This window comes from Lemur catta, unplaced genomic scaffold (genome assembly GCF_020740605.2).
Source record: "Lemur catta isolate mLemCat1 unplaced genomic scaffold, mLemCat1.pri scaffold_218_ctg1, whole genome shotgun sequence".
Taxonomy (NCBI): Eukaryota; Metazoa; Chordata; class Mammalia; order Primates; family Lemuridae; genus Lemur; species Lemur catta.
Window position 1 is genome coordinate 18,010 of NW_025423834.1, and position 6,985 is coordinate 24,994.

At 59.0% G+C, this 6,985-nt stretch overlaps 2 non-coding genes and 2 pseudogenes across 2 annotated transcripts; all 4 read left to right on the top strand.

Moving 5' to 3' along the window:
• The first annotated feature begins 435 nt into the window (after positions 1 to 435).
• LOC123629724 lies at positions 436 to 554 on the top strand (annotated as a pseudogene).
• Positions 555 to 1,748: 1,194 nt separating this feature from the next.
• Positions 1,749 to 1,867, top strand: LOC123629722. The gene has a single exon (XR_006732188.1). It is a non-coding gene; the product is annotated as a 5S ribosomal RNA (ribosomal RNA).
• A 3,451-nt stretch (positions 1,868 to 5,318) lies between these two features.
• On the top strand, positions 5,319 to 5,437 carry LOC123629725 (annotated as a pseudogene).
• A 1,196-nt stretch (positions 5,438 to 6,633) lies between these two features.
• Positions 6,634 to 6,752, top strand: LOC123629723. Its single transcript, XR_006732189.1, has one exon. It is a non-coding gene; the product is annotated as a 5S ribosomal RNA (ribosomal RNA).
• Positions 6,753 to 6,985: the final 233 nt, after the last annotated feature.

Genomic DNA, 6,985 nt, shown 5'->3' on the forward strand with positions numbered 1-6,985 from the left:
ATGAAGTAGGAAAGGCGAGGAAGGAACTTTCTACTTTTCCGGCTGCTCCACTGTGAAAATGTAAGAGCTGCCGTCCGCCGAAGCCAGTCTGCTCATGTCCAAGGAGCTGTGAGCCACGTCACACTCCTTTGGAATATTTCCCTGAGCCTTCATGTGGGCTCCTGACGTCTGTAGAATCTGACAAGTCACACGTTGTCCTCCCGTTTGTGTCCTCCGTGCTTTGAATAGATGTGCTATTGAGTGCTTGATTTTTGTTGTCATAGGTGTATGTGTTTGTGGCAAAGTGTTGAGTGTTTGGTGTGTATGTAGCAGCTAGAGAGCGAGGCTCTGAAGGCTACTGGGCAGCAGGAGGGCGCGGGGTCGGGTGGGGGGCGCTGGGCCGGGAGGGCCGCGTAGCAGCTGGGCCTCTCGAGGCGTCCGGGGACGGCCGCTGCCGTCTAGGGCCATAGCACCCTGAACGTGCCCGATCTCGTCTGGTCTGGGAAGCTAAGCAGGGTCGGGCCCGGTTAGTACTTGGATGGGAGACCGCCTGGGAATACCGGGTGCTGTAGGCTTTTGCTTCTTCTTTTGTCCCGCCCGCCGGGGGGTCGGGGGTGGGGGGGCCCCCCCTCGCCTTCTGCGCCCGCCCCCACTTTCGCCCTCGGGCCCCGGCCCCTCCCCCCCCTCGGCGCGACCCGCTGCCCCCGCCCGGGGCTTCCTCCCCTCTCCCCCGCTGCAGCACCACCGCCAGGTGGCGGCAGCGGCAGAGCGTCCCAGGCGTTCCGTTGGGCCGGCAGCGGAGCCCCAACCCTGGGCCCCACACCGGGCCGGGGCCGGGCGGCGGGATCCCTAAGTGCCGCCGGGTCTCCTCTCCCCCGGACCCCGCACCCGCCGCCCCGCACTCCGGGACATCGCGTACACCCGGCGCGGGACAGCCCAGGGCGGCAAACCGTGTCCTGGGCCCCCGGACACCCGGCCCACCGTGCACTTTCTCTCCGCCGCACACCCGGGCCTCGGGCCCGGGCCTCACGCCGGGCGGGCTCCTCGCCGCCGACGGGGCTCCGAGAGACACACCGGCGCGCCGCACAGGGCGACTCGCTGGCCCCCTGGGCAGAGAGGACACACAACAGCACACGGAGCGCACGCACCCAAACCCAAACCACCCACCGGCCCCTGGACCCCTGGCTACACACCCCAAACCCCACCCCACCGGGCCACAGGATAGCCGGCTCCGGCCCCCCGCGCAGCCCCCCGCCCCCGCGCGGGGGCTGCTGCCACACGCAGGCCCTGAGGGGAATCGGGGCAGAACGGTCCTCCCCAGACGGGGGTGGGGTGGCGGGGTGGGGGGGGGACACTGCAGATCTTCAGGACCTCCGGGTGACGGACCAGCGGCAGGCGCGGCCCTGCCTCCTCCTCCCGGCCCCGCCCCAAAGCCCCTCCCCACCGTGCCCTCGCGTGGGCCGGCGGAGGGCCCTCTCTCGCGCACTCTCCGGCTCCGGCCCTCCGCCCCCACGCGTGGAAGCCTGTCCCTGCGCGCGTGCCCGTGGGTCTGCTCCTCGGGGTGTGGGACGGCGGTGCGTCCGTGGTTTGGGTGGGGGTGGGGGGGTGCGCGCGCGAGACCCGTCAGGCTCCGCCTGGCCCCCCACCCCCACCCCGATAAGGGCAGGTGGGCTAGCGAAGGGCCAGGGCGGCGGGAGGGACCCGACTGCGCAGGGAGGGACGCGTCGCAGCAGATCGGCCTCTTGAGGCGTCCGGGGGCGGCCGCCCTCGTCTACGGCCAGACCGCCCTGAACGCGCCCGATCTCGTCTCACCTCGGAAGCTAAGCAGGGTCGGGCCCGGTTAGTACTTGGATGGGAGACCGCCTGGGAATCCCGGGTGCCGTAGGCTTTTTGCTCTGCTTCTTTTTCTGTCCCGCCCCCCTGGGCTGGGAAGGGGAGGGGGGGGCCTTCGCCCTCCGCGCCCGGCCCGGCTCCGCCCCCGGCCGGCCCGGACCCTGCCCCGTGGCCCCTGGAGACAGGGTCAGATTGGAGATGTGGAGGCTCAGTCCCCGAGGCTGTCGCCCCTCACACACCTGCCGCAGGTCCGGGCCTCCGGAACTTCTGACCGACCGGCTCTGAATTCAGGACACAGTCTAAAGTTGTCCAAGGAGATGACCACGTTACCACCCTAGGACAGGAAAAATTGGACCCTATCCACATATGCAGAAGAAGAGAATCTAAACAGCTGGCTATTCGTTCACGGTAACATAATTCAGGAATCCAGAGGCGAAGACATCTAGAAACACTTTCCAAACGTCTAAATCTTTAGAACATATTCTGAAGGATTAAGAAGTAGAAGCATTCTTTGGACAGTCACGAGCAAGACCAGGGTGTCGATAGGAAATCCTTCTGTTCGATACTGCAAGAGACGCTCCAAAAACATACTACAACAAGGGAAAACACTAACAATATATGGGAAAGGAAAATCACCTTTCTTCATTTTCCTCACCTCCTACGGTTCTCAAAAGAGAATGTTTGCCCCTATGCGCGGGAGACCTGTAGAAATCCTAGGTGAGTCCAGCAAGATAGCTCTAGATGAAATCAACATTCGATCGATAGTTTCGATATTTCTTATTTCCTCGCAAATACACAATAATGAATGCAATTCTTGAAAAGGATAACATTCAAAGTCACAGAAAATCCACACAGCACCTACGGGGCAAAGGTGCCAACTTAGATGGAAAACTTAGCAAAAACGTACATGATGGCTCCAATCGATGGAGAGGCTACCCCGTAGTCCTCGATAGACGGACACAGAGTCCCCAAACTAATCATTTCCCCCACATTAATAAATAATCCCATTTAAACAGGGTTTATAACTAGAAACTTACAATCTGCTTCTTTCTCTTTTTCTTTTAATTTGGGAAAGGGATATGTTAAAGAATGATGATCATGATCATGATTATCATTATGACTATTATATTAAATCGAATTAACCGTACCAAAACCCCACCACTCACCTTATAAAAATGGGAGTTGATGCATATGTGGGAAGCCGCTGTGTATCTTTGTCTCAAGGCGTGGAACCACAAAAACGCTTCTCCCAAACAAATCCCATCTCGACTGTCATCCTTTTCCTTGCTTTTCCTTTGAAAGTTTTTGCTCTCTGTTATAGGACTATCTCATTGAGGTAGTTTGTTAATTTCACAGTTTATAGAATAGATGTGGAACCATTCTGGATTCCTTCTGGGCAACTTGTGTGCCAGGGGAAACCTTCTGTTTGGAGAATACTCCTCGCTTACACAGGAAGCTGCAGTTCATCAGCGCTGCTAGAGAATGGCACTGCACGAATCAGTCGAAGCATCTTTATGCGATCTTTGACTAGGTCCGTGTACAAGGGGCTCCCGTGAGGATTACCCTAGATGCTTCCTGGTCACATGTGCCCTATCTTCTCTCTGGTACGTGCTACTCAGAGAATATGCTTGCTCCTGAATTATGCCAGCGTTTATTCATTTCCATTTAGGCTACAGTGTTTTCCAAATGGTCCTATAATTTCGCCTCCCATATCAGCAGGGTGTGTGCAAGAGTTTTCCTCAAAGCCAACACAGTGATCAGTTTCTTAAGTTTCCTCAATCTGGTGAGTTGGAAACTATATCTGGCTTCATTTTTTATTCTGCATTTCCTTGACCAATAATGAGGACACGGGGCCAAAGGCGTATTAAGCGTATTAAACGTAGATATTCTGTAACAGTCATATTTTGCCAATTATATGGGCTACAGATACCTTGTCCTGTTTGAAGCTTGTTTTTGACCCTCTTCATGATATCTTTGGAAACTTTTTATTATGGAAAATTTGAAATAGAAACAAAATCGGAAAGAATAGTAGAATACTTTCTCACTACCCTGACTCAAGAAATCACCAACCCCTGGCCAGATCTTGTTTCCTTTATACCCCTCCTACCTTAAGTTCATGATCCCCTTAAGAATATGCCTCCAACGATAAAAAGTCAATATGTTTCTATCAAAGGTAGAGGCTTTCTTCCCTTTTTCAGGGTACTCACAGCCACATTATTCCATGTAAAAATTTCACCGTGTTAGAGATAACAGCAAGTACTCAATGTTTGCGTTTCCCTGAGACACACACGCTCATTTCAGTTTCTTTGAATCCAGTCCAAATACAGTCCATACCTTGTGAGGGGTTGAGATGTCTTTTGAAAGAGTGTCCATACATCGCGACTAGTCGGGGGCAGCCCCGGTTGTCACCATTTCCCTTTGTTTCCTACCGCTGTCCGCAGTGACCCGAGCTATTTTTGCATTGTGAGGGGTTTCATCGTGGATTTAAACGTATTGAACGTGTTTCAATATCTTGCAATTATTAGACTTGCTGGCGATCAAACCGTCCTGTGTTTGGCAAACGGGAGTCTACTCATTCTGGTTCCTGTGTCTTTTGACGTGACCCTCGTCCTGTTGGATATGGTAGCATCCGTGCTTCCCAGTATGAGAAGCGTGCGTTTCCCGCCCCAGACCTCAAGTCAGCGTATGTCTCCAGTAAGTCTTAGGACCGTTTAATAACGATGGTTGGCGGAGACCACAATCTAGATGCTGGTGAAATGCACTAGTGTCGAGTTCGCACCTATGTCTCAGCACTTTCCGTGGAAAAACTTAAAAAAAAAAAAAAAAAAAAGAAAGAAAGAAAGAGAGAAAGAAAAGAAAAAAAAATTACAGGAAAACACATTGAGTTTACACTGATAATCCAAGTTCAAACTGAGAACTGAGAGTTTTTTTACATTACTTTACCGATTTCACCTCTTCCTCTCACACCCAGATTCCCAGTCCCCAAAGACACCAACAGCATTTCTTCTTTGCAGGATCCCACAGAATAATCGTAGCCATGCACCATAGAACCGTGGACTGGTTCCCACTGCATGAAGTAGGAAAGGCGAGGAAGGAACTTTCTACTTTTCCGGCTGCTCCACTGTGAAAATGTAAGAGCTGCCGTCCGCCGAAGCCAGTCTGCTCATGTCCAAGGAGCTGTGAGCCACGTCACACTCCTTTGGAATATTTCCCTGAGCCTTCATGTGGGCTCCTGACGTCTGTAGAATCTGACAAGTCACACGTTGTCCTCCCGTTTGTGTCCTCCGTGCTTTGAATAGATGTGCTATTGAGTGCTTGATTTTTGTTGTCATAGGTGTATGTGTTTGTGGCAAAGTGTTGAGTGTTTGGTGTGTATGTAGCAGCTAGAGAGCGAGGCTCTGAAGGCTACTGGGCAGCAGGAGGGCGCGGGGTCGGGTGGGGGGCGCTGGGCCGGGAGGGCCGCGTAGCAGCTGGGCCTCTCGAGGCGTCCGGGGACGGCCGCTGCCGTCTAGGGCCATAGCACCCTGAACGTGCCCGATCTCGTCTGGTCTGGGAAGCTAAGCAGGGTCGGGCCCGGTTAGTACTTGGATGGGAGACCGCCTGGGAATACCGGGTGCTGTAGGCTTTTGCTTCTTCTTTTGTCCCGCCCGCCGGGGGGTCGGGGGTGGGGGGGCCCCCCCTCGCCTTCTGCGCCCGCCCCCACTTTCGCCCTCGGGCCCCGGCCCCTCCCCCCCCTCGGCGCGACCCGCTGCCCCCGCCCGGGGCTTCCTCCCCTCTCCCCCGCTGCAGCACCACCGCCAGGTGGCGGCAGCGGCAGAGCGTCCCAGGCGTTCCGTTGGGCCGGCAGCGGAGCCCCAACCCTGGGCCCCACACCGGGCCGGGGCCGGGCGGCGGGATCCCTAAGTGCCGCCGGGTCTCCTCTCCCCCGGACCCCGCACCCGCCGCCCCGCACTCCGGGACATCGCGTACACCCGGCGCGGGACAGCCCAGGGCGGCAAACCGTGTCCTGGGCCCCCGGACACCCGGCCCACCGTGCACTTTCTCTCCGCCGCACACCCGGGCCTCGGGCCCGGGCCTCACGCCGGGCGGGCTCCTCGCCGCCGACGGGGCTCCGAGAGACACACCGGCGCGCCGCACAGGGCGACTCGCTGGCCCCCTGGGCAGAGAGGACACACAACAGCACACGGAGCGCACGCACCCAAACCCAAACCACCCACCGGCCCCTGGACCCCTGGCTACACACCCCAAACCCCACCCCACCGGGCCACAGGATAGCCGGCTCCGGCCCCCCGCGCAGCCCCCCGCCCCCGCGCGGGGGCTGCTGCCACACGCAGGCCCTGAGGGGAATCGGGGCAGAACGGTCCTCCCCAGACGGGGGTGGGGTGGCGGGGTGGGGGGGGGACACTGCAGATCTTCAGGACCTCCGGGTGACGGACCAGCGGCAGGCGCGGCCCTGCCTCCTCCTCCCGGCCCCGCCCCAAAGCCCCTCCCCACCGTGCCCTCGCGTGGGCCGGCGGAGGGCCCTCTCTCGCGCACTCTCCGGCTCCGGCCCTCCGCCCCCACGCGTGGAAGCCTGTCCCTGCGCGCGTGCCCGTGGGTCTGCTCCTCGGGGTGTGGGACGGCGGTGCGTCCGTGGTTTGGGTGGGGGTGGGGGGGTGCGCGCGCGCGAGACCCGTCAGGCTCCGCCTGGCCCCCCACCCCCACCCCGATAAGGGCAGGTGGGCTAGCGAAGGGCCAGGGCGGCGGGAGGGACCCGACTGCGCAGGGAGGGACGCGTCGCAGCAGATCGGCCTCTTGAGGCGTCCGGGGGCGGCCGCCCTCGTCTACGGCCAGACCGCCCTGAACGCGCCCGATCTCGTCTCACCTCGGAAGCTAAGCAGGGTCGGGCCCGGTTAGTACTTGGATGGGAGACCGCCTGGGAATCCCGGGTGCCGTAGGCTTTTTGCTCTGCTTCTTTTTCTGTCCCGCCCCCCTGGGCTGGGAAGGGGAGGGGGGGGCCTTCGCCCTCCGCGCCCGGCCCGGCTCCGCCCCCGGCCGGCCCGGACCCTGCCCCGTGGCCCCTGGAGACAGGGTCAGATTGGAGATGTGGAGGCTCAGTCCCCGAGGCTGTCGCCCCTCACACACCTGCCGCAGGTCCGGGCCTCCGGAACTTCTGACCGACCGGCTCTGAATT